The sequence below is a fragment of the Aptenodytes patagonicus genome, chromosome W, assembly GCF_965638725.1.
Source record: "Aptenodytes patagonicus chromosome W, bAptPat1.pri.cur, whole genome shotgun sequence".
In the NCBI taxonomy this organism is placed as follows: Eukaryota; Metazoa; Chordata; class Aves; order Sphenisciformes; family Spheniscidae; genus Aptenodytes; species Aptenodytes patagonicus.
Genome location: NC_134981.1, coordinates 13989851 through 14016871, shown reverse-complemented (window position 1 = coordinate 14016871; position 27021 = coordinate 13989851). Strand labels below are relative to the sequence as shown.

The 27021-nt window shown below is 41.4% G+C and overlaps 1 pseudogene; it reads right to left on the bottom strand.

Annotated features, from left to right (window-relative positions):
- Window positions 1-297: 297 nt before the first annotated feature.
- LOC143172169 (uncharacterized protein C5orf34 homolog) lies at window positions 298-26687 on the bottom strand (annotated as a pseudogene).
- Between the last annotated feature and the right edge of the window lie 334 nt (window positions 26688-27021).

Below are 27021 nucleotides of genomic sequence, written 5' to 3'. Positions count from 1 at the left end.
TGCTTGCACCATCCTCTATAAAATTAAACTATTCAAACAGACATTCATAAAGTAGCACTGTCAGGTCAGCCCTGTCATATTTATACAGCTGTACTCTATTATTTTGCCCATACTTTTTGCCTATCCACATTATACAATTGTGGTATTTTAATGCCAAATTAAACACTTTGCTGGTCTGAAAAGGCATTCAACTACAGCTTTAGCCCTTATTCCTCTTACACCTCAAAGCCTCTTCAGACGTGGCTGGGACAGCTCCTATGAAGGTACGTAACACAGGTTTTCACGTGCTATGACGCTTCACTTCCCAGAAGCTGCAAGCAGAGATTCAATATCCTGAATTACTTTAGAAGTTTTTTTTCCAAAACCTCCAAGATGCACCCTTCACTGATTTCTTCCAGCTCACTCCCGTTTTGTTTTTCTGACAATAATACCAGATGGATTGTTTTTTGCAGATGTCCTTTCCAGAACACTGCTATTATCCAATAAAACTAGTGTTATTTTGTTAAGAAAAAAAATCGAAGTCTTCCCCCTAATAATGAGAAAAATGCTTCTCTATATTTGTACTCCTCATTCTGCATTACAAAGTCTTACATTTCATAGCATAGTAATTACATAAAACTAAAAAAAAAAAAAAAAGAGTATATTACTTAAAACATCTAACACATTTCTAGAAAAGGTCTTTACAAAGACTTCAATTCATCCAAAAGTTAGTTTCCTTTTTAAAGTATCTGATATCACATTGCACAGTTTAACAGCATGCTAATAAAATTGAACACTGGCTTAAAGACATGCAGCGCTGCACACTTTTTTGAGCTGGCTGAACAGTGGAACAATACTGAGGTAGTCGATAAACAAAAAGGTATTGTACTGCAACAAGACCAAAGGCAACTGCATCATCCCTCTTTCAAGAACAGATTAGTAGATGAGTGTTAGCAAAACTGATGCAATACCCATTAAAGGGCTTCCTTTTTTTTTTGTGATTTTTTTTTTAATTTTAGTTTTGTACTCTGACACTGTTTTTGTTTCTGGTGCTGTTACACAGAAGTTGGACAAGATAAGTGATAAAACAAAAATAATAAATGAGAAAAAAATGGCTTAAAAAGCTAATTTTAAGAAGTGGGTAAGACAGTAGAAGGCGAGAACAGGATAGAGAGCCTTTGATGATCTAAAAATGCAGATTTGAATATGCAGATGAATTATGGAATATAAAAGTGAAAAATCTTTACAGCTTTCAAAAAGATAGTTAAATCCCTGTATTTTTTCAAGCTCAGCATCAGCAGACCTGTCCAAGAAAATAGAGATTATTAATCGATTTAGTATTAAAAAAGGTTCTCAAATGTATTTTTCTACTTCAGATTTTAATTTTTAATAGCTTCCGACAATAGTGAAAATTAGATGAGCAAAATCCAAGTGGAAAAAAATGCTTTTTGTCTTTCATATTACTAGACAATGGCTGCCATTTGTCAATCATATTTCCAAAAATCAGGGCTCTGCTAAGAATAGTCTCTTTGCTGTATATATGTATAACTATAGATATAATTTTCATTTCATCAGCTACTGAATCTGCTATAATTTGAATAACAAGTGCTTGTGTAATCGATTTCAATTAACACATTTTTATTTCCCGATTATGTTTGTATATGATGTCAGTAGACCTTCAGTCACTAGCATGTATTAAAAAGGACATATATTAGCAAGAGATCCAAATGTCATTTAACAGTTCAAAGTACTATTTTGAACTGCTTGGTGTTCTGTTAAAAGATTCATTTCTTAGTCTAGTTTCTCCTTTTCACCTTGCAAGATACTATCTCTAACATTAAACCTACTTGGGCAAAGTCACCATAATTCTGATTTTTAAGTAAGGCAGGCAGAAGCGCAGTGAAACAAGCTTCACCTGGAACTCAACTTATCTAACATTTTAAACACTATAAGAAAAATATGAAACCACACAAAATAAATGTATTTACAGTTTTCATTTTTGACCCTTAGGAAATGCAGTCTATAAAATTCAGAGTTTACAGTCTTTTTGAGCTTTATTTTCAACATTATTTGTAGTCAATTATTTAGGATAAAGATGAATACCAATTTTCTTAAGTTACAGAGCATGCAGTGTATTCAGGAATCTCCTTCCATTCACGCAAACTTCTGCACCATTCTATTGCTGTTCTGATGTACCTATGTGTCGTGGTTTAAACCTCAGTTGGCAACTGAGCACCACGCAGCCGCTCGCTCACTCCCCCTGCCCCCGGTGGGATGGGGGAGAGAATTGGAAGAGCACAAGTGAGAAAAACTCATGGGTTGAGATAAAAACAGTTTAATAATTGAAATAAAATGATGATAATAATAATATGATAATAACAATAATAACACACAAAGCAAGTGATGCACAGTGCAATTGCTCACCACCCGCCGACCGATGCCCAGCCAGTCCCCGAGCAGCGGCCCCCCCGGCCAGCTTTCCCCAGTTTATGTACTGCGCATGACGTCACATGGTATGGAATGTCCCTTTGGCCAGTTTGGCTGTGCCCCCTCCCAGCTTCTTGTGCACCTCCAGCCTTCTCAGTCAGTAGAGCATGGAAAACTAAAAAGTCCTTGGCTAGTGTAAGCATTACCTAGCAACAACTAAAACATCAGTGTGTTATCAACTTTGTTCTCATCCTAAATCCAAAACACAGCATTGTACCAGCTACTAGGAAGGAAATTAACTCTATCCCTGCCGAAACCAGGACACTGTGTTAACATGAAAATTCACAAAAAAGTAGTTATTTAGATGAGAAATATACTCTAGTAATTCAAGCAAAAAATTGAAGGCATTAAAGCAATACACCTGGATCTGAAAGAAAAAGCCATGATTCAAAAACTAGCTTTTTCTCTAGGTTTCTTTACCATTTTTTGATTCCCACTTTTTTTTTTCCTAGAATCTCCTTCATATTTAAATCTATGCAGTTATAGAAAATTGTAACAAAGCCATATGGTTTGTAATGAATAGTGTACAAATGTTAATTTTTGTGTGTGAATATCTGCTTGCTAAAATGCAGCACAGTAAAAGCTTCTGATGATTCCCATAATGAGGCTGTAATTAGAGCAAGCAGATTAGAGAAAGCAATCTGCAGGCAGAGGTCAATATCTGCAATAAAGCAAAAACTGGATCAAGTGCTATCCAGTTCTATGTACCAGCTCTATATAGGGCAAAGATTTTTTTTTTTTCTTATCCAGTGATATAAGTGCCAAGTTGCAGTTCTAGTTATTTTTTTTTTTAAAAAGACATTACTGTAACAATTATAATGGAATCACAGCATGCAGTGGTCCTGAGTCATACAGGTCGTGAATCTTTGCCAGATATAAGATGTAGCTTTTATCATTATGTGTTTGGTTCCCCTCCACCAAATTATTTTCAGTAAATACCATTTCTTAATATAAAAGGATTTGCATAGAATTCTTTTATATTTAACTTTAAATTGTTTAAATTACTTATACTGTTACTGTAAGTCGGCAAATTAAAAACTCTGACTCAATTTGGAGTTTTAGAAAGCAGGCATTCTTTATTGTGGCGCCGGACACACAGGGGATCGCTCCACCTAATGTGCACACCGAGCTGCTTAACTATAGGAGTTAAGTACAATCAAAATATACATATTCATTAGATTTCTGAGACATGGTTAACATATGTTATTTCATTAACATATGTAAAAGTCTTTACGCATGCTCCCTTATGTCCATTGTCCATGTCCATTGTCTTTCAGGGTCCTCTGGTGGTCATCGATAGTCTTCCTCACCGTGACCGCTAGCTGAACTCAGTTCTTGCGCATGCACAGTTTGTTCTTTGGCTCGGTTTGCACACTTTTACCTTCACAAACTAGCTGTCTTCAGCATCGCTTCCTTATCTACAAAGTTTCAAGGTCTTCTGTCCTACTGAATGTTTAGCTTATCTATTCAGAGAGTATACCCCTACTGCACAGAGTATACCCCTTCTGAATGTTTGGCTTATCTATTCACAGAGTATGTCAAGCTTGATTACATTATGTCCAGTGAAGAGAACCATATGTCTCTTCAATATTCCTTTGTACTCGGTATCAATACCTTTCATAGATTCCAGGATGACTTATTTGTATTAGCTGCTGTACTCCATCAGGAGTAGTTAACTTACACCAGCCTACATCTTCATTTACCTTAGGGGCAGGGGGGGATTAAAAGTATTAATTTTCTGCTGCAGTCTTGAAGAAAAAAAAAAGGCAAGTATCATCTGCTAATTTAAGAATTAAGTATCTGTGAACATTCCACTTAAAAGTTTGTGTTTTGCTAAGGATAGAATTTGGTAGTCTGCTATCACAAATGTGGGAGGGAAAGAACACCTGGCACAGCCCCAACACTCATTTTGTGCTATTCAATAATAAATTATTTCTAAAAATGTGTAGAAATGTTTCCAAACCTGTAGAATTTTCAATTCTTCCTACTTTTATCATTAGTGAGTATAAAGATTTGAGCTAGCTCACATCATGAAGTTATTCATTGTGTTGAAAGATACAGTATATCATATTTATATTGTTTATAATAGATATCCACAGACACTTTAACATCTTTTTTGTGTCTTGTCACTTTAGGGTAATAAGCAAAGACACAGAAGCCAAAAGACGCAGCAGTCAACTTTGAATCCCACACAATTTTCTCTGTAGGGCCATTTTGCAAAAATCAACATAATCTTTTTACTTCTATATTAAGATTTAAAAATGTATATGAAATCCTATATACGCAAGGTTACTTTTCTGAGTAATTTTTCACTATCCATTTGCTCAATTATAGATAATTTGAAATAACAAAACACACACACACACACACTCCCTTCTTTGATCAATATCACAGAATCAGAGAATGGTTTGGGTTGGAAGGGACCTTAAAGATCATCTAGTTCCAACCCCCCTGCCATGGGCAGGGATACCTTCCACTAGATCAGGTTGCTCAAAGCCTCATCCAACCTGGCCTTGAACACTTCCAGGGAGGGGGCATCCACAACTTCTCTGGGCAACCTGTTCCAGTGTCTCACCACCCTCACAGTAAAGAATTTCTTCCTAATATCTAATCTAAATCTACCCTCTTTCAGTTTAAAACCATTACCCCTTGTCCTATTACTACACTCCCTGAGAAAGAGTCCCTCCCCATCTTTCCTGTAGGCCCCCTTTAAGTACCGGAAGGCTGCAATAAGGTCTCCCCGAAGCCTTCTCTTCTCCAGGCTGAACAACCCCAACTCTCTCAACCTGTCCTCATAGGGGAGGTGATGATCCCCCGATCATCTTTGTGGCCCTCCTCTGGACCAGCTTGAGCAGGTCCATGTCTGTCTTATGCTGGGGGCCTGTTGTGGTTTAACCTGGCAGGCAGCTAAACACCACACAGCCGTTCACTCTCTTCCCCCCCCACCCCCAGTGGGATGGGGGAGAGAACCAGGGGGGGGAAGTAAAATTCATGGGTTGAGATAAAGACAGTTTAATAGGACAGAAAAGGAAGGGAAAATAATAATGATAAAAGTTCCCGAGCAGCAGTCACCACCACCACCCAACTCCCCCCAGTTTATATACCGAGCATGACGTCATATGGTATGGAATATCCCTTTGGCCAGTTTGGGTCAGCTGTCCTGGCTGTGCCCCCTCCCAGCTTCTCGCTGGCAGGGCATGGGAAGCTGAAAAGTCCTTGACTAGTGTAAGCACTACTTAGCAACAACTAAAACATCAGTGTGTTATCAACATTATTCTCATCCTAAATCCAAAACACAGCACTATGCCAGCTACTAGGAAGAAAATTAACTCTATCCCAGCTGAAACCAGGACAGGGCCCCAGAGCTGAACACAGTACTCCAGGTGGGGTCTCACAAGAGTGGAGTAGAGGGGGAGAATCATCTCCCTTGACCTGCTGGCCACCCTTCTTTTGATGCAGCCCAGGATACGGTTGGATTTCTGGGCTGCGAGCGCACATTGCCAGCTCATATTCAGTTTTTCATCCACCAATACTCCCAAGTCCTTCTCCACAGGGCTGCTCTCAATCCACTCATCGCCCAGCCTGTATCCATGTTTGGAATTGCCCCAACCCAGGTGCAGGACCTTACACATTTGTCACGGATGGAGTGAGACTGCACTTCACTCGTAAGAGAGAAGCAACAATACTTTATTGATAGAAAACAGTGAGTTAAAGCGTGAATTAACAAAGTTCAATGGTAAATGCGACAGTGAACAAGATTCGATGGCAAGGCACACGATTATTTACTGCATAGAGGACAGAGTCAGACAAAACTGTCAGGGACACCCTCCCGTTGAGCCGTGAGGTTCAGAAAGGACTCCCTTGCTTTCTGAACTCAGAGAGGAGTCTAGGTGCAGCTGGATCCAATCCTAGTCCCAGACTTGGTCAACAGTTCATGTCTACAGGATTATATATGCGCAATCAATCCTTTATATCACTTTGAAATCTTAGCTAAGTTTAGCATGCTATTAGTCACTTACCGAGTATCTGTTGCAGCAAGGAATCTCTCAACCTCGAGGAGTAACCTTGAGAGGCGTCCCTACTCAAGGGGAGATCCTGGCATGCAGCCCGCTGCCGTGCAGGAGAGCTCAAAGGGCTCTTGGGCTGCTCACTATTTATAGGGGTAAGATGATTGACTCATAGTCATATTTGCATACTGATAACTGTGGTTAGGTGGGCGTATTTCTCACAATAACCAAGGGCTATCGTGTTGTTATCTGGCTCCCGAATCCACTTCGTTAATGGACGAAGCTATCACTAGCAGCATCCATTAATGACTGCCCCTGGTAGTTATCGCTTGAGCAGGGTTACAGGAGATAAAGGTCAGGTTGGGCAGGGGAGCACACCGTCACAACTTGGCCTTGTTGAACTTCATGAGGTTCGCACGGGCCTATCTCTCTAGCCTGTCAAGGTCCCTCTGGATAGCATCCCATCCCTCTAGAGTATCAACCACACCACTCAGCTTGGTGTCATCCACAAACTTGCTGAGGGTGCACTCAATCCCACTGTCCATGGCCCCGACAAAGATGTTAAATAATACTGGTCCCAACACAGACCCCTGAGGGACCCCACTCATCACTGGTCTCCACCCGGACATCGAGCCATTGACCACAACTCTCTGGATGTGACCATCCAGCCAATTCCTTATCCACTGAGTGGTCCACCCATCAAATCCACGTCTCTCCATTTTAGAGACAAGGATGTTGTGCAGGACAGTATCAAATGCTTTGCACAAGACCAGGTAGATGATGTCAGTCACTCTTCCCTTATCTACCAATATGAGTGACTTCTTAAAAGGATAAAGTTTCATTTATCTCTAGGCATGAGTTATGCACTAAAATATTTTTCCTCCTTGTTTCTGGTTAAAATACTGGCAATACATTAATGGTAGCATCTGCAGATAGTCCCTATTTTCATTTCGGCTACTATACCAGCTCAAGAGTAAGCCACAGCAGAAAACTGCTATAAGTTATAAATCTCTCAAAAGACTTCAGTTTGCATTTTATAGGTATCAAAACTTTTGTTTTGTTTTCTCATTAGTTTTTAATGAAGAATTTTAATAACAGTCATTCCTCTAAACCATGAATTACCTGGATCTTACTACAGCAAGCGCTGAAATCCCAGACCATATTCAAGGTCATCCCATCCCAAAAAGCAGCATGGACTTTATGATCTGAGTACACAAGTCTTCCTATGCTGGGAATAACCTTTTCATACAGCAAAACTGGCAACATCTCTCATCCACCTGTCTAGGGTACCTAGAACCAAACAAATACATTAGAAACTTGAGGAAAGGTTACTTACATCATTACAGCTGTTTGTGTCTCTTCCAGCTTTTCAATTCGCTTGTTTTTCCAGACCACAACCAGCTCTCTCCATCATGCAATTTTTTTCTGCTTCACAAATATACCTTAACACTGCATGGTTTTGGTTCCCAAATATATACCTTCTGATCTTTGTTTATAGGATACACTCACCATTCTTCCCTCTAGACTAGGTCCTATTCCCTATAGCGCATATAATTATCCTTATAACACAAAGATTTATAAATCTTCAGCTACATACCATTTTCCAGCAGCAGAGATGATAATTATGAGTTAATGATAGTTTAGTCTTGTAGCAGTACTGAAGCATTGAGAAAAAAAAACTTAAGCATTTCATACTTACTTACTATAGTCTTCTAAGCAGTTGTGACTTTTGTCCTGTAAGTTTATAGACAACCTTAGTGCTAATATAAATTCCTTTAATTTTTATACTTAATGTCATAATAAGTATTATGTGTAATTTTAACTACTGTTCTTTAAAAGTCAGAGGAATTAATATAATAAAGATAAATAAAGTTACTTGGTTGCTTGAGTAATAATGGAGGATATAGAGTATGGATTTCCTGGTACATCAGGAGGTAGACTGTTTACCGAACACATCTTTTCTTCTCTCTGCAGTAAAGAGCAGAAAGGAGATGAATTATTTATAGGTACTGTAGTACGAAAACAGTATTTAAGAGCTTGCAAGATATGAAATTTCTGACCTCCCAGAAAGCAACTATAATCACATTTAAATTTGTCCCAGAAGACAGATAAATATCTCCTTGAAAAGTAGAAAATGCAGTTGTATCCTTTAAGCCTACTTCTGTGGGAAGAAACACATTCACAGTTTCTATGCACTCAGTATGGACCAAGAAGTTCTCTTATCAGATAGACAGAGAAGATAGTTATTCAGTAATGAACTACAAAGTTTGACTAACAAAAGTTAAAGGCTAGATTCGAAGGGTACAAAGTTGACCCTTAATTCTGCTTTAAAAATAAAAATATTCAAATCTAAGGACAGAAGAAAAAAAAACCACACCAACTTTTAAATTTACAAATATATTTAATAAATGGTGAAAAAGCAAAGGATAAAGTTAAGAAACACAAATGGAGTAAAAGCCATGGCAAAGAAACTTCTCACCTGAAAACAAAGAAGCATTTCTACTATAATACTAGAACCCCCCCCCCAGCAAACATAACAACCAACTCTTGATTTTATTTTTTTCCTGAATTGCTCTAGGTACCTAAGTAAGAAGACATTACTATCCCTCCATACCAGCAAGCAAGCAAGCACCACTACTACTGACCACTGAACATTATGCTATGGGACAGAAGAGATTAATTGTGCTGATGATAATTTCTGTATCCTAAATGGAAATACATTTCTATACCAAAAACAGATGCATGCACGTGTATTCAAAGGAAAAGAGGCCACATATTTTCAGTGTCCTCTGATTCCTCAGTTATCCACATCAGTTACCAACTTTATTTTCTCAAACCTATAAAAGTTTTTTAATTATTTTTAGGGATGCTGACAGAGAATATGCGTCACCAGCCCACCTCTGAAGTATTATCTTCTCAAAAAAACCCAAAAAACCAAACCCAAACCCATGTGTTTTTTTTCAGTATTCTCTTTTTCATTTACATATTTATACAGCATGTCAGAAAATAAATTTTATTTTTCTCTGGACTAATTACTATTTATCCATTACAGTAGGATACAGAATGTTGGTTTCACAAATTTCATGTTTCAAGAAGTTCCTAATAAAAAAAGAATATGATAGTAAATTTTTTATTTCTTATACCTAGAATTCAGTTATTTTGCTAGAGGTTGAAGTTCAGAATTGCAGAATTGTAAAACATATGTTAACAACTAAGTAGTTGTCGTGGTTTAACCTCAGTCGGCAACTGAGCACCACGCAGCCGCTCGCTCACTCCCCCTGCCCCCGGTGGGATGGGGGAGAGAATTGGAAGAGCACAAGTGAGAAAAACTCATGGGTTGAGATAAAAACAGTTTAATAATTGAAATAAAATGATGATAATAATAATATGATAACAATAATAATAATACACAAAGCAAGTGATGCACAGTACAATTGCTCACCACCCGCCGACCGATGCCCAGCCAGTCCCCGAGCAGCGGCCCCCCCCGGCCAGCTTTCCCCAGTTTATGTACTGAGCATGACGTCACATGGTATGGAATGTCCCTTTGGCCAGTTTGGCTGTGCCCCCTCCCAGCTTCTTGTGCACCTCCAGCCTTCTCAGTCAGTAGAGCATGGGAAACCAAAAAGTCCTTAGCTAGTGTAAGCATTACCTAGCAACAATTAAAACATCGGTGCATTATCAACTTTGTTCTCATCCTAAATCCAAAACACAGCATTGTACCAGCTACTAGGAAGGAAATTAACTCTGTCCCTGCCGAAACCAGGACAATATCCACCCCTTATTCTATACCATCTGCGTCATGCTCAAGTCTCACATTTTCCAGTACATTTTCATTAATCACCACCCCCTTTTTTTACACACACACACACACACACACTTTTCAGCTGGAGTATAGTGGGCCTCGGATCCTCTGTATCCCCGACTCCAAAACCCTAGGGGTCGACCTCGAGTCTCCCCTGGTGCTTTCTGCCAGAGGCTCCAGGTAGGGCCGTTCTCCCCGGCTGTGGTGTAGAGCACATTTTTTACATCTTGTCCTGTCTGGACTGGCCCCAGGGCTACTGCATGAACTATCTCCTCTTTAATTTGTTCAAAGGCTTGTCGTTGCTCAGGGCCCCATTTGAAATCGTTCTTCTTTCGGGTCACTTGATAGGGAGGGTTTACAATCAGACTGTAATTTGGAATATGCATTCTCCAAAAACCCACGACGCCTAAGAAAGCTTGTGTTTCCTTTTTGCTAGTTGGTGGAGACATGGCTGTTATTTTGTTGATCACATCCATTGGGATCTGACGACGTCCATCTTGCCATTTTATTCCTAAAAACTGGATCTCCTGTGCAGGTCCCTTGACCTTACTTTGTTTTATGGCAAAACCGGCCTTCAGCAGGATTTGGACTATTTCCTTCCCTTTCTCAAAAACTTCTCCTGCTGTGTTGTCCCACACAATGATATCATCAATGTATTGCAGGTGATCTGGACCTCCACCCTGCTCCAGTGCAGTCTGGATCAGACCATGGCAAATGGTAGGGCTGTGTTTCCACCCCTGGGGCAGTCGGTTCCAGGTGTACTGGACGCCCCTCCAAGTGAAAGCAAACTGTGGCCTGCACTCTGCTGCCAAAGGGATTGAGAAAAACGCATTAGCAATATCAACTGTGGCATACCACTTGGCTGCCTTTGACTCCAATTCGTATTGAAGTTCTAGCATGTCTGGCACAGCAGCACTCAGCAGTGGCGTGACTTCATTTAGGCCACGATAGTCTACTGTCAGTCTCCACTCTCCATTAGACTTCCGCACTGGCCATATGGGACTGTTAAAGGGTGAGCGAGTCTTGCTGATCACTCCTTGGCTCTCCAGTCGACGAATCAGCTCATGAATGGGAATCAAGGAGTCTCGGTTGGTGCGATATTGCTGCTGGTGCACCGTGGTGGTAGCGATTGGCACCTGTTGGTCTTTGACCTTCAGCAACCCCACAACAGAAGGGTCCTCCAAGAGACCAGGCAAGGTGGACAGCTGTTTAATTTCCTCTGTCTCCAAGGCAGCTATACCAAAAGCCCAACGGTACCCTTTTGGGTCTTTGAAATACCCTCCCCTGAGGTAGTCTATGCCAAGGATGCACGGAGCCTCTGGGCCCGTCACAATGGGGTGCTTCTGCCACTCATTCCCAGTTAGACTTACTTCGGCTTCCAATACAGTTAGCTGTTGGGATCCCCCCGTCACCCCAGAAATACAGATGGGTTCTGCCCCTATATAGATTGATGGCATTAGGGTACACTGTGCACCAGTGTCCACTAGAGCCTTATACTCCTGTGGGTCCGATGTGCCAGGCCACCGAATCCACACAGTCCAGTAAACCCGGTTGTCCCTTTCCTCCCCCTGGCTGGAGGCAGGGCCCCTCTAATCCCCATCACAGTACTCATTTCTCACTTCTTGTACGTACGAGTCAGAAGTTTCTTCATTAACATCAGGAGTAAAATCAGCCCTTCTACTCTCTTTGGGGAACTGCCCGCTGGAAACTGGAGCAGCAATGTTCCTGGAAGAACCTCTTTCTGTGATTGTTTTCCCTTGCAATTCACGTACCCGTGCCCCTAGGGCTGCAGTAGGTTTTCCATCCCACTTCCTCATGTCCTCTCTGTGGTCACGCAGATAAAACCATAGGGTGCCCCGTGGTGTGTACCCTTTATATTCTCTCTCTTGAGCAAAAGAACGCTGGCTCCTAATAGCCGAGATACTGGTCCGTACAGGTGGGGAGTAGGACCTATCCTCTCTGAGTTGCTGGATCTCCTGGGACAGTTTCTCCACAGCCGAGACGAGGGAGGAAGAGAGACTTTCCTCATATTGCTGGAGTTGACTAGCCAATTCATCCACTGTTTGTTCCTCTCCATCTTTCCAGGTCATCACTGCCAATGAATTGGCGTATGACGATGGTGAGCTCCTTATAGACTTCGACCACATGGGTCGTGTGCACTTGACTTCGTCTGGATCTTTGGATAGTTGTTCATTGTTCAGGTCATCACAAATCACCTCCAGCACAGCTAATTCTCTCAGAAACTGGATACCCTTCTCCATGGTGGTCCACTTGCCTGGGCGACATATGACATCTTCCTTAAAGGGATACCTTTCCTTCACGCTTGCCAAGAGTCGCCTCCAAAGGCTGAGGACTCGTGTCCCTTTTCCAATCGCTTTGTCAATGCCCCCTTCCCTAGAAAGGGATCCCAGCTGCTTGGCTTCCCTACCCTCTAATTCTAGGCTACTGGCTCCATTATCCCAGCATCGGAGCAGCCAGGTGACAATATGCTCACCTGGACAACGGCTGAAATCTTTTCGTATATCTCGCAGCTCACTCAGGGATAGAGGTCGGGTGGTCACTGCCTCATTTATGATTTCTTCCTCTTCTTCCTCCCCAATCAGCGGCCGGCTCTCCTCCTGCTGTTCTCGTGATGGCCCTTCTCCAGGGTCGTCTGTCTCTTACACTTCTTCCTCCAGCCCCCTTTTAGAAGAAGCTTCTTCCTCCCTTACTAAACGAGCTGACTTCCGCTTCCAAGATTTCTTCTTGTGTACAGGGGCGACTGATACCGGCACAGGCTGGCTCTTTGGTTCAGCCGCAGGGCCTGTTGCCAGGGTCTGAGTGGCCGCAGTGCATGTCGCTGGTGTCTGAGTGGCCGCAGGGCCTGTCGCCAGGGTCGGAGTGGCTGCAGGGCCTGTTGCCGGAATCTGAGTAGCTGCAGTGCACATTGCTGGGGTCGGAGTGGCTGCAGGGCCTGTCGCCGGGGTCTGAGTGGTCGCAGGGTGTGTCGTTTTACTGTCAGAGCCAGAGACCTTCTCTTCCCTTTGAGGGTACTGAATGGTGTTGAACAGGGCTCGGTAGGCATGGGCCAGGCCCCAGCACGTTGCAATGATCTGCATCTCTCTGGAGTTGCCAGGGTGACAGCATACTTTGTCCAAATATTCTACTAACTTTTCAGGATTCCGCACTTGCTCAGGGGTGAAGTTCCAAAACACTGGGGGTGCCCATTGGCCTAGGTACTTGCCCATCTTGTCCCACACACCCTGCCACTCATAATTATTCAGCCTTGGGGCAGATCTCTGGATGATATTCTTAAATTGCTTACCAACTTTAGACAAAACTGAAACAATATTCCCAAGAAGTACCAATAGAAGTATCTTAACTACCCAAGGCTGTTCAAAATACTGAAAAGTTACTGTAATGAAGGAGGAAACATCATAGAAGAAGGTAGTGACACTGCCATTCTGTATTTCCTCTGTAAAAAAACTCTCAGAGAAGTCACTGTAATTGTTAGTTGTCTCCACGAAATGGTATCCGTGGTACAGTAACGGCTTCATTGCGAAACCTACATACCACGCTAACATCAAGGTCAATGTTCTAAAAACAAACCTCACAAGCGAGACATCACTATTCACTGCAGACCACAGCAAACTGCAAAAACCAACACCAATCTTTAACATGTACAGCAGGAAAAAGAGCACGATGCAGATTATACAAATCAATATCGAGAACAGAGAAACCAACATTGTGACCCACAACTATTAACAGATATAAGTTCCTTAATACACTCCGGTTAATCTGTTATTATCTCAAACCCTTCGTGCCCCACGTTGGGCGCCAAAAAGGACTGTCGTGGTTTAATCTCAGTCGGCAACTAAGCACCACGCAGCTGCTCGCTCACTCCCCCTGCCCCCGGTGGGATGGAGGAGAGAATTGGAAGAGCACAAGTGAGAAAAAACTCGTGGGTTGAGATAAAAAACAGTTTAATAATTGAAATAAAATGATAATAATATAATAATAATAATACACAAAGCAAGTGATGCACAGTACAATTGCTCACCACCCGCCGACCGATGCCCAGCCAGTCGCCGAGCAGCGGCCCCCCCGGCCAGCTTTCCCCAGTTTATGTACTGAGCATGACGTCACATGGTATGGAATGTCCCTTTGGCCAGTTTGGCTGTGCCCCCTCCCAGCTTCTTGTGCACCTCCAGCCTTCTCAGTCAGTAGAGCATGGGAAACCAAAAAGTCCTTGGCTAGTGTAAGCATTACCTAGCAACAACTAGAACATCGGTGCCTTATCAACTTTGTTCTCCTCCTAAATCCAAAACACAGCACTGTACCAGCTACTAGGAAGGAAATTAACTCTATCCCTGCCGAAACCAGGACAAAGGGTAATTGTATTTTATTAAATTTTTAACATAAATTAACATCCAATATCAAATAACGTTTTTTTAGGAGATTATAGAATTATAAAGGACCACTGCAATCTTTTGACTTCTTGCATAAAATGGACAATAGGATTTTATGCATTGAATTCCTATATGTATTCATGTACCTGATAACTTCTTGCAGAATTGGAGCAAAAATTTTGGAGTGATAATATTTCTAAATGCTAATTTTAGCTATCAGATTTTTGCTTTGGTCTTACATCATGAGTTGAAAGGCCTCTTAGTGTCAGGTATTTCCCCAAATGCATATTTACAGCTTTGATCTAAATATTTTCTTGTGTCAGTAATTTACAATGTCAACTGTGCACTTATTAAAATTATTTTTATAATTTCATTAAATGAAATTAAATATATCAACAAAATTGCATTTTGTGGGTATAGGTGGAGACAGTGCTTTAATGCTTTATCCGATATAAAAATATCACAAGAAATCACAACTCTAAGTAGTGTTGTTATATCAACTGTTGTGTGCACGTTTTATGTAAACCCAACCTAAATCTCTTCTTCAATACATTAACTGTACTGACCACCCATACTCTTTAGTTGTGAAGTTAGCTTTCTAAGCATTCTTGTATAATACATCTATTTCCCAGTTTTCTGTTTTAACAAAAATGTAAGCTCCACAACTATGCTTTCCGAGATTTATTGAATAGAAAAACCTATGACACTTTATTGCAATAATATTTTGTAAACATTCTGAAAAGATTTTTTCAGAAAAAAGTACAATTTCTAATTTTATATTAAAAATAATAATTTCAGAGATTATTTTGGTGGAACAGAGTCTTGCTTTTTCTAGTCTGATTTCACTTTTGACCTGCAGAACGTTTATACTTATGCTGTTGTACCTGGGAATGTGACTTGATTTTTCCACAGACAGTGGTCATTTTTGTCTATAAAAGTCGGCAGAGACAGACTGTTTAAAAAGAACAGTTATGCCATGGACATGGCTCTTGACTAAGGATAATCTGAAGCCACGGTTTTGCTTTATGTTCTTTGTTCTTGCTCAAAGACACCCATCCACGTATTGTCCTTGTTTTCCAGTTGGTATTGTGTTGTGGTTTAACCTGTCAGGCAGCTAAACACCACACAGCCATTTGCTCGCTCCTTCCCTCCCCAGTGGGATGGGGGAGAGAATCGGGGGGGGGGGGGGGGGGGGGGGGAAGTAAAATTCGTGGGTTGGGATAAAGACAGTTTAATAGGACAGAAAAGGAAGGGAAAATAATAATAATAATAATAATAATAATAACAACGATAAAAGAATATACAAAATAAGTGATGCACAATGCAATTGCTCACCACCTGCTGACTGATGCCCAGTCAGTTCCCAAGCAGCAGTCACCACCACCACCCCTAACTCCCCCCACTTTATATACTGAGCATGACGTCATATGGTATGGAATATCCCTTTGGCCAGTTTGGGTCAGCTGTCCTGGCTGTGCCCCCTCCCAGCTTCTCGCTGGCAGGACATGGGAAGCTGAAAAGTCCTTGACTAGTGTAAGCACTACTTAGCAACAACTAAAACATCAGCGTGTTATCAACATTATTCTCATCCTAAATCCAAAACACAGCCCTATACCAGCTACTAGGAAGAAAATTAACTCTATCCCAGCCGAAATCAGGACATATTGTTACTTTTATTTCATTCATGGTACATAATTCCCAAAACATACTCATTTTTGGATTTTTTTTTTTTTTAAGTCTGTAGTAATACTTTTCCTGTATACTTTATGCACATGTTAATAATATTCATAGTAAAGCGGTGTAAGCCTACCACAGAACTGACACAGACCTCTGTTGCTATTTGAATTTATAGGTCTCTGTTTATCTATACCAAGGTCACTAATTGATGAGATGAAATTAAAAAGACATCCCTGAATGTGACTCCTGTATGTTTCATTAGGTGAGAATCTTTCAGGCACACAGTTAAAAGGAAAAATCTGTTAAAATGGATTTCTGTATATTTTGAAATGCAGTTACTTAAAACAGAAGGCTGGAAGTGCCCTTTTCTGACTTTATGACATAGGGTTTTATTATCTTTTAATTATTATCTTGTTCCATCTTTTTGTCCTTCTCTTGTTTTATGGTCTTGACTTTTTTTTCTGCTTTCTTTAACAGAGCTTCTAAGCCCTAGCTGAAGTTGCTTTTAGCTCAATTATATTTGTTCGGGAATTCATTAAAAAGACGTTGCTTCCTTCTGTATTTTTTATTATTGTTCAGTTTTCATGTATGTTTTGGTAGAGAGTTTGTAGAGCTTTGTGTAGTATCAGTGCTTATTGTTGCCTGGTTTGATTTATTTAGGTATGGAACAAACTGTGTTTGGTCTTTCCTGCATTGGACTGGATGGACTGGATTCAGCAAGCACAGAGGCTCAACTCTGAGGCATAGACCACATTTCCTACTGGAATAAGGCATCTGCAATGGAAAATATGTCCTCCTAGTCCCAGGGTAAGTTTGACTCTGAATACTGGTGTGCTTTTTAAGGGTATGTTGCTACATCAGCTCTTCCCAGATTGGATTCTTATAGAGATTTTATGGTAATTTTAAATAAAATCCAATCTGACATGATGGCTATATAGAAGAAACATTTTTGAGGATATCACCATTTGTTCCTTAAAATGGAATTTATTCAGAAATGTACTGTTTATTATAAAGTCACCCCCAAGAAAATGACAGTTCCAGTGTTTCAGGAAATACTTTGTGTCTGCACGTTCATTCAGAAGAGGCACAGTCATGGTTAACAGAATCTAAACTTGACCCACTTTTTTTCATCTGTGTGCAAAGCTCATGTATTATTCATGCTTGCTTCTCTTTTTTTTAACCTTTTCCAAATGAATGCTTCAGTGAGCTTTTTTCTATGAAGATCAATGCCAGTAGTCATGTTTTGGGGATAATTCTACAATAAACAGACATGTAAATAAGCTAGAAGAAACATTTTATATTTTCTGGGGCTTATAATCAATAATGTGTAAATCATTACATTTATCATGTAATCATAAAATATTATGTGTCAACATTGTTAGAAGTATTCATTTTTAAAGGAAGTCTAATACACTCATAAAAAGCCCATTTAGAATAAAAATTTACCTGATAGAACTGTAAGAAGGAGGATTACCAAGATTTAATGTATTGCACAGAAATAGCAACCTCTTGGGAAGAATCCATTTTTAGATAGACCACAATTTCAAAGCCTACATCCTATCTCCCTGGCTCCCCAAAAAGACAGATAGTTGGACAGTTAGAATTGATACTGTCCTTCAAAGTCTGCTTTTCAGTGCGTTTAACATAACAAAGCTAGGGAATACATCATTTATATAAGGATTTTTATTTCAAAAGTGTTCTTTTTAATGTTATCACAGAAATGAGTACTCTGTCTTTATAATCCGGGTATCCTAGTAGAGAAAATATAATGAAAGGCTCATGGGTTGAGATAAGGACAGGGAGATCACTCAGCAATTACTGTCATGGGCAAAACAGACTCAACTTGAGGAAATTAGTTTAATTTATTACCAATCAAATCAGAGTAGGATAATGAGAAAATAAAAACTAAATCTTAAAACACCTTCCCCCCACCCTTCCCTTCTTCCCGGGCTCAACTTCACTCCCAAATTCTCTACCTCCTCCCCCCCGAGTGGCACAGGGGGACAGGGAATGGGGGTTGCGGTCAGTTCATCATACATTGTTTCTGCCGCTCCTTCCTCCTCGGGGGGAGGCCTCCTCACACTCTTCCCTTGCTCCAGCATGGGGTCCCTCCCATGGGAGACAGTCCTCCATGAGCTTCTCCAACGTGAGTCCTTCCCACGGGCTGCAGTTTTTCAGGAATGGACTGCTCCAGCGTGGTTCCCCCATGGGGTCACAAGTCCTGCCAGCAAACCTGCTCTAGCGTGGGCTCCTCTCTCCATGGGTCCACAGGTCCTGCCAGGAGCCTGCTCCAGTGCGGGCTTCCCACGGGGTCACAGCCTCCTTTGGGCACATCCACCTGCTCTGGCATGGGGTCCTCCACGGGCTGCAGGTAGATATCTGCTGCACCATGGACCTCCATGGGCTGCAGGGGGACAGCCTGCCTCACCATGGTCTTCACCACAGGCTGCAGGGGAATCTCTGCTCTGGCGCCTGGAGCACCTCCTCCCCCTCCTTCTTCACCGACCTTGGTGTCAGCAGAGTTGTTTCTCTCACATATTCTCACTCCTCTCTTCCGGCTGCTGTTGTGCAGCAGTTTCCCCCCCTTCTTAAATATGTTATCACAGAGGCGCTACCACCGTCACTGACTGGCTCAGCCTTGGCCAGCGGCGGGTCTGTCTTGGAGCTGGCTGGCACTGGCTCTATCGGACATGGGGGAAGCTTCTAGCAGCTTCTCACAGAAGCCACCCCTGTAGCCCCCCCCACTACCAAAACCTTGCCACGCAAACCCAATACAGCTGTAAAAAAAAAAAAAAAAAATCAAGTGTCAAACTTTTTAATGAAAGAAAAAAGTGAATTGGCTCCTGTTAAGGAACATATGTGATCGTCATCTATTTGCAGAACTGCTTGTTAGGACAGAGTTTTTCAATAGGATTAGTACTATCAGTTTATGGCATTCTTTTTCAGTGGTTCTCCAGTGGTTTAGGTGTATCCTGTTCCCGCTCCCTCATTCACACATGTACACATATCCCTGTCTTCTTGCCTGCTCCAAACATATATACCCAGCTTTCCTTGACCACAACAGTCTGTTCTGTATACTCTCCAAAACATTTGCACCTTCCGCAAGCTCCATCTGTGTTGGCCCCAGCCACAATTCTCTTAACACTGCCCTCCAGATCTCATATCTCAGGTAGACACTCCTTGCCCTCACTGGCTTCTGGTCCCCATAGCTAGAGCCCTGCTACTCTGCTTGTTATCAGGAATTTGCTCTGCTCAGCAACACAAGTCCTCACAGTTTGATTATGCTGGTGTTGCTAGCATACATATACATACATGCTACTTGCTCTCCCCTCCCCAAAAATGTACACCCCCACCTACAGATTGACCTGCTGTTGTTGCACAGGAGAAGGGGAAAATACCAGCCTTTATTTATTCAACCAGAGCATAGCTTAGTAGTTTGACCATCTTGCCGCCTTCTCCCCCAGTTTGCTCAGAGTAGTGTTATACTCTTCACGTGGATGACAGAGGAAATAACTCCTAGGAAGGAAGGAGGTGGAGGGAAAATTGACTTTCTTTGTAATCCTTTAATTAAAGAACAACAATACAAAATGGTTTATTAATTTTTTTTAAGAAATGTGTAGGAGACAGATAAATGCAAGAAGCATTATTGGTTATAGTTGAGATGTAAAAATCAGACTTCCGATGGGAAAATAGTTTTTGTTTACCTACAGTATCACTATTTGTTGTAGGTAAAAGTTTTCCTATTTGTGCATTTGGTTCTTTGGTTCAGCCACAGGGAGTGTCACCCGGGTCTGAGAGGCCGCAGGGCCTGTCGTTTTACCATCAGATCCAGAGACCTTCTCTTCCCTTTGAGGGTACTGAATGGTGTTGAACAGGGCTCGGTAGGCATGGGCCAGGCCCCAGCACGTTGCAATGATCTGCATCTCTCTGGAGTTGCCAGGGTGACAGCATACTTTGTCCAAATATTCTACTAACTTTTCAGGATTCCGCACTTGCTCAGGGGTGAAGTTCCAAAACACTGGGGGTGCCCATTGGCCTAGGTACTTGCCCATCTTGTCCCACACACCCTGCCACTCATAATTATTCAGCCTTGGGGCAGATCTCTGGATGATATTCTTAAATTGCTTACCAACTTTAGACAAAACTGAAACAATATTCCCAAGAAGTACCAATAGAAGTATCTTAACTACCCAAGGCTGTTCAAAATACTGAAAAGTTACTGTAATGAAGGAGGAAACATCATAGAAGAAGGTAGTGACACTGCCATTCTGTATTTCCTCTGTAAAAAAACTCTCAGAGAAGTCACTGTAATTGTTAGTTGTCTCCACGAAATGGTATCCGTGGTACAGTAACGGCTTCATTGCGAAACCTACATACCACGCTAACATCAAGGTCAATGTTCTAAAAAAAAACCTCACAAGCGAGACATCACTACTCACTGCAGACCACAGCAAACTGCAAAAACCAACACCAATCTTTAACATGTACAGCAGGAAAAAGAGCACGATGCAGATTATACAAATCAATATCGAGAACAGAGAAACCAACATTGTGACCCACAACTATTAACAGATATAAGTTCCTTAATACACTCCGGTTAATCTGTTATTATCTCAACCCTTCGTGCCCCACGTTGGGCGCCAAAAAGGACTGTCGTGGTTTAACCTCAGTCAGCAACTGAGCACCACCCAGCCGCTCGCTCACTCCCCCTGCCCCCGGTGGGATGGGGGAGAGAATTGGAAGAGCACAAGTGAGAAAAACTCGTGGGTTGAGATAAAAACAGTTTAATAATTGAAATAATACGATGATAATAATAATACGATGATAATAATAATACGATGATAATAATAATACACAAAGCAAGTGATGCACAGTACAATTGCTCACCACCCGCCGACCGATGCCCAGCCAGTCCCCGAGCAGCAGCCCCCCCGGCCAGCTTTCCCCACTTTATGTACTGAGCATGACGTCACATGGTACGGAATGTTTCTTTGGCCAGTTTGGCTGTGCTCCCTCCCAGCTTCTTGTGCACCTGCAGCCTTCTCAGTCAGTAGAGCATGGGAAACCAAAAAGTCCTTGGCTAGTGTAAGCATTACCTAGCAACAACTAAAACATCGGTGTGTTATCAACTTTTTTCTCATCCTAAATCCAAAACACAGCACTGTAGCAGCTACTAGGAAGGAAATTAACTCTATCCCTGCCAAAACCAGGACAGTAGGAAACAGTTTAAATTACCTTTGTAAATATGGGGCTCTGCAGCTGAGCAGCAAAGCTTTAGGTAAACAAGAAACTGTTTCATGTGTTTCAGGGTCTATTAAAACATCACCTCCTATAGACGTATGGTTGTTATTCTCACGTCTTCATTACATTCTTAATAGTATGTAAGTTATAGTGCACTAATGTAGCCATATGTTTGGGTTAATACCTATCCTAGACTGTAGCCTTCATTGTACTAGCCTGATTACCTTGTATAAACAATGCATGCCTTACAATGACTATGCCCTTGAAGAAGAACTAGAAGACTGATAGAAGGGGAACATCCTGCCCTAGAAGGCATTGGAGGCTAGATGATTGCCAAAAAACCAAGAAGTCAGCAAGAAACTGCAGTAACTAGGGGAAAGGTAAAGGCGGCAGGGGGAGATCGCGACCACCGACTCAATTCAAGACTGGAAAGACTTGCCCCCCCACACCTGCAAGGAGCATGCCTGCTAATTTACATAGCAAGCGAGGCTAATTTGAACACAACTAACCAATGAGCATGAACTTAGGCAGGCTTTTACTAATCATGTAACAATATAAATACGCTGTAGTTCTTTTGTGTGGTGTGCTAGCTTTGTGGAATTACTACCTAGCACTCATCTTTGCGCAAACACGAGCTAAATAAATATCTCGGCTCTGTGTGCAAGATTGGCTTATTGCACACCGGGTACCGGACCCCGCTTGTGGGACAACACTAATGCCGATGACAAAGGGTATTTCCATTCTTCTGGGTACAAGGAAACAGACCAACGCTGTGTAACCCAGGTGTATTCAGAAGAACAATTTGTGTAAAACAAAGGGACTCCATCTCTCTCTTTGGTCCTTTGGTTTGGTTGGTTCTCTGTATTTACCTTCAGCATGACCATGTTCATTCTTATTCTCTTTTCTTGTTTGTTTCGAAGACATTTCTGGAACAGAATTTTTATTTGTTTTCCATACTGATCTCCGGTTTGATAGTTGCTGTTCTTTTGAGAGGAGCATAAGGATGCTGCAGATGAGTGGCTGACTTTGCATAAGAACTCTATTGTAAATTCTTGCTGCAATTCTGACAGGTAAAGGTGAGCATAACCATCTACTGACAAGATCTTCATACTGCCATTGTCTATACATCTTGTCAGATCAGCCATAGCAGGGTCAGGCCATCTAACTTCTAAGACATCCCTGAAAAGAATTAATACAAGAAAAAGGATAGGAATGTGTTGCAAGATAAAAACGACATGCTTGCCAGAAATTACAATGGAGGATTTACATTTAAATTAATTTGGTCCTTCTGCAAGGTGATGGCAAGAAACTTTACTCTGTGTTTATTTGCATACATGAACTCAAGAGGAAGCAAAATATCTAACCTTCATATCCACTTCCTCCTGTTCTAACAGGATTCTATCTAGCAATAAGGTTGTCATTTAATATCCATTCATAAACTATTAAGATACATGGCCAACTGACCAGGTACAACTGCCCACAGACAGTAGATATTTCTGTTTCCAACTGCTTCTTAAGAAACACTGAAGAGAAAGCCTAAATTATCTTGATCATATCAGTTATCAGTAGAGTTCATGGAAAGTCCACATTAAAATCGTGTACGTTAAGATGCCACGTGCTCTGAAATCTTCTATTTATAAAATTAAAATAAGCCTGTAAAAATGGCATGTAACATGTATTTATGTGTTCTTACCAAAACGGAAATTTATTGAAAACATTTTGCAGCTATGTGGGTAAACTTAATTAATCCCCAGCACCAAAGATTAAGTTGCACAGCTATTACCGGGATGTGGATAGAGCATATTTCTGAAGAAGAATTTAAAATATAATAAAGATTTTAGACTTTTACAATACAACATTTGGAAAGTCTCAAAAGAATAGCCTCATCTTACTGCAGTGATATTCAAGTACAGATTGCTGCTTCAATTAACACTTTTGTTCAAAACAAACAAACATTTTCACAGCATATGCCCTTGTGCTACCCCTTCTGTAGAAGTGAAGCAGGTGATTCTCAACAAATTACTCCAAACAAGCACTGCATCTACCTCAAATCCCAGATTAAAGCTTTGCCCAAAGAGGAAATATAGTTAGATATAGTTTAGAAAATGCACTAATCGCATGCTGAAACTAGAAAAATTCTGTCAAGATAGAGAATGCTTTTCTAGCCATCTACAAAAGTTCTGCCCCAAAAGGAGATATTTTCCTTTGTATTGTCCTTATGTCTGATCACTGCACAGAAAATATCCTTAGTTTGCTTTCATTTGAAGACTCCAGGTATAGCACTGGATAAACAGAAGTGCAAACCCTCTCAAATAAGGTGTGAAAAAAAATTAACCAAATATTATTCACACTCCTCATCATTTGTTTTATCTCAATTTAATCAGCTTTGTCTCATTTGACTGACCTTTAATCAAATATGTTTCAGCCAGGATCATACTTCGGCCCAGCACTGGAAAAGCCTGGAGTCCAATAAAAATGAAATATGACAGCACTAGTGTATTTATCAAGGTGAGAAAGTCTGCTGAAGGTATTTGGGGCACTAAAGATAAAAATTTACCATAAAGAATTGCAAAAGGACCCTAAAAAAAAATTTAAAAAAAATCAAGTGAGCAGACAATAAGGCTGCAGATAAAATTTCAGTGGAGATAAATATGTGATATAAATGGGAAAAGGCAATCCTAATTTACGTATAAGAGGATGGACTCTGAGCTCACCACCACCACCCAGGAATGAGATCTTGGTGTTATGATTGACAGTTCCATGAAAACATTATGTTCAGTAGCAGTTTAAGTAGTGTATCAAATATTAGAAGTTTTAGGAAAGGAACAAGAGCAAAACAGAAGATAGAACTATACCGCTGAATATATTTGTGGTTAACCTGCATTCTGATTACTATATGCAGTTCTACACAGGTCACACCACTGACAGGATCCCCCTTGTCAAGCTGCCTAGAGACGTAGATGGTTAGTGTGGCCAAAGCAGAGCCTAAGCAAACTGTAGTACTAGATTGCTTATGCTCGAATTCAAAACAAAGTAATACAGTATAACTGTAGAAGCGTTTTTGTACTCAGTGGCCCAGTAAAAGTAGTATTGTCACAGCTAGTAACAGGCCACAGGTCTTACGCTAACTATGCCTTATGCTAACTGTGCAAAGCCCCAGGCTGGCCCATTAGGCTCATTACCAACTTGTTATGAGAACATGCTGAATAAACTGGAGCTTGATAACTGTTATCTTGTTATAATGGACTGCTGAAGTGTGGGGAAATAGCAAAGGCCTTGAAAATGTGGGCACTGGTTGAAAATAAGAGACCACAGAACAATAAACTGATAGTAAATTACTGGTCACTGAAGAAGTACAATCTCAAGAGCTACAAAAAGACTGCTTTTGCTTTAAGAAAAGCAGCAGCTGATAAACCAAAGGGGAAAAAAAAGGTAAGAAAAAAAGCCAAACAACAGGATAAGGCACTTGCTGTGGCTTGGGAAAGTTATCCCTCAACATCCTGAAGCAGGTAGTCACGGTGGAAGCTAAAAGTTAGAATGTCTAGAAACTCAGCCATTTTCCTGAAGAACAAGATCCTGGCCCAGGGGGAAGGTGGAAGGTTACCCACTAGTGCTAAGGACAGTGCATCAGCTCTGTGGTGCTGTACACTTGCAGTGAACATATGGTATGACTGTTAAGGACCAACTGCTGTAAGTATGTAGTGATACTGGTTGACTGTTTTTAACGACTAAACATTAGCATGAAGTGTGTTGCTAATGAAACGTCAGTCTAAAAGTTTTAAAACTTAAAACTCACCTGATTTATTAGGCTTCTAAATACTTCCACCACAGTGCACACACTCACATGCGTTCAGCAGCAACACCAGAGGGATGCTGATGAGGAGTAAAGCTCCTAGAAACAGTAAATGGGGGCTAGATGGACCTTCAGTCTGACTTGGGGTAGCCATTCCCACAGAGTGACACTCTGCCCCAGTCATCTCTCAGGCCCTCGTAACAGACTCACACAGGTACTTAACAGGGGGAAACAATGGGATTCTGAACCTGACAGCCTCTCGGAAAATACCATCGTATTTCGCTGAGTCTTCCCTGAAAGGTTTCAAGTACAGCAAAGTGACGATATATAAAATAGCTCATTCTATCAAATATACAAAATCCTAGGTTTTAGTCTTACTAGGAGTAAGCGAACTCTTTAGTGTTCGGCTGCAAAGGATACGCATAAATAGAGGACTAAGTAACATTTAAAACTGTAATTTAAAATGGCTGTATTCTAATCAAGTTGACAAACACATTAGCCAAACTGTACTCTGTAGATCTTCAAGGCCTGTACTCATACACATGCATGTAAAGTTATGTAAATCCACTTTGTCAGACCACTAGGGACGTTTATTTTACAAAAGCATTACATATGTAAAACTCACCTTTTTTCTTTCTGGGGATATAATACATGAAGGTACGTACAGATGAGAAGAAAACTTGTTCCAGAAATCTAAAGCCCCCTGGAATATCATGAGTTTTTCTATGCAGTAAAAACATTTTAGCAGATTTCATCCTCCTCTTTTCTGGAGCAGAGTCCAAGAAATTCCCTCCATTTTACACAGAGCAACAACAATTTTGTTGTTTGTTGGGTTTTTTTTCCCTCCCCTATGTAGCACAGGTAACAGGACTTCTGTGCGACTCCCTGTTTCTGCGTAACTGGCCCATTACATGCTTCACAAGAATGCAGCAGGCGAGAGATGCTACTTCCTAAGCAGCGATTCATTTACTCCTGAACAACAGTTCAAGTACTCTTCATTAAGACTGCTTTCTAAAACCTGCTTGCCTCCGATGCAGACAATAATACAAGCCACACTCCTCCCGACCCCATCTTCCCTTCCACGGGGCAAAGGGCCTGACAACGTCACCACGTACCCTATAGGCACTGACAACGAAGGCAACCCACTGGCAGGTGGCCTCTGCCAGCTGGAGGGGGTGGGCAGAGGCAGGGAGCACCGCTTCATACAGGTACTCGAAGCAACAAGGAGACAGCAGCAAGAGGGACCCCCCCGCGTAGTGCACCTCCACCGAGTCGTCCCTGTACAGCACCATCAGGCTTTCCACGTCCATCTCCCCGAAAGGGGCTACGCAGGACAACGGGGAATCAACTGAAGGCACCCGGAGCCCGCGAGGCAGGAAGCCCGGGGAGGGGCGGAGCGGCCCGCCGAGCTCCCTCCCTCCGGCACGTACGTTTGTTTGGTGAATTAACCTTATCTTCCTGCTAGCAGAGAACAGGTCGAAAACATGACCTGATTTATATACACATCTGTAAAACAAGCTAGATGAAAATACACACTGTGTCTTTTTACTTTAACTTTTTTTAGCTTTTATCACTACCTGCTGGAAACAGGGATGTCTTTTTTTGCTGCTCCAGAAATTAGAGTTATCAGTATAAAGGCCTAGA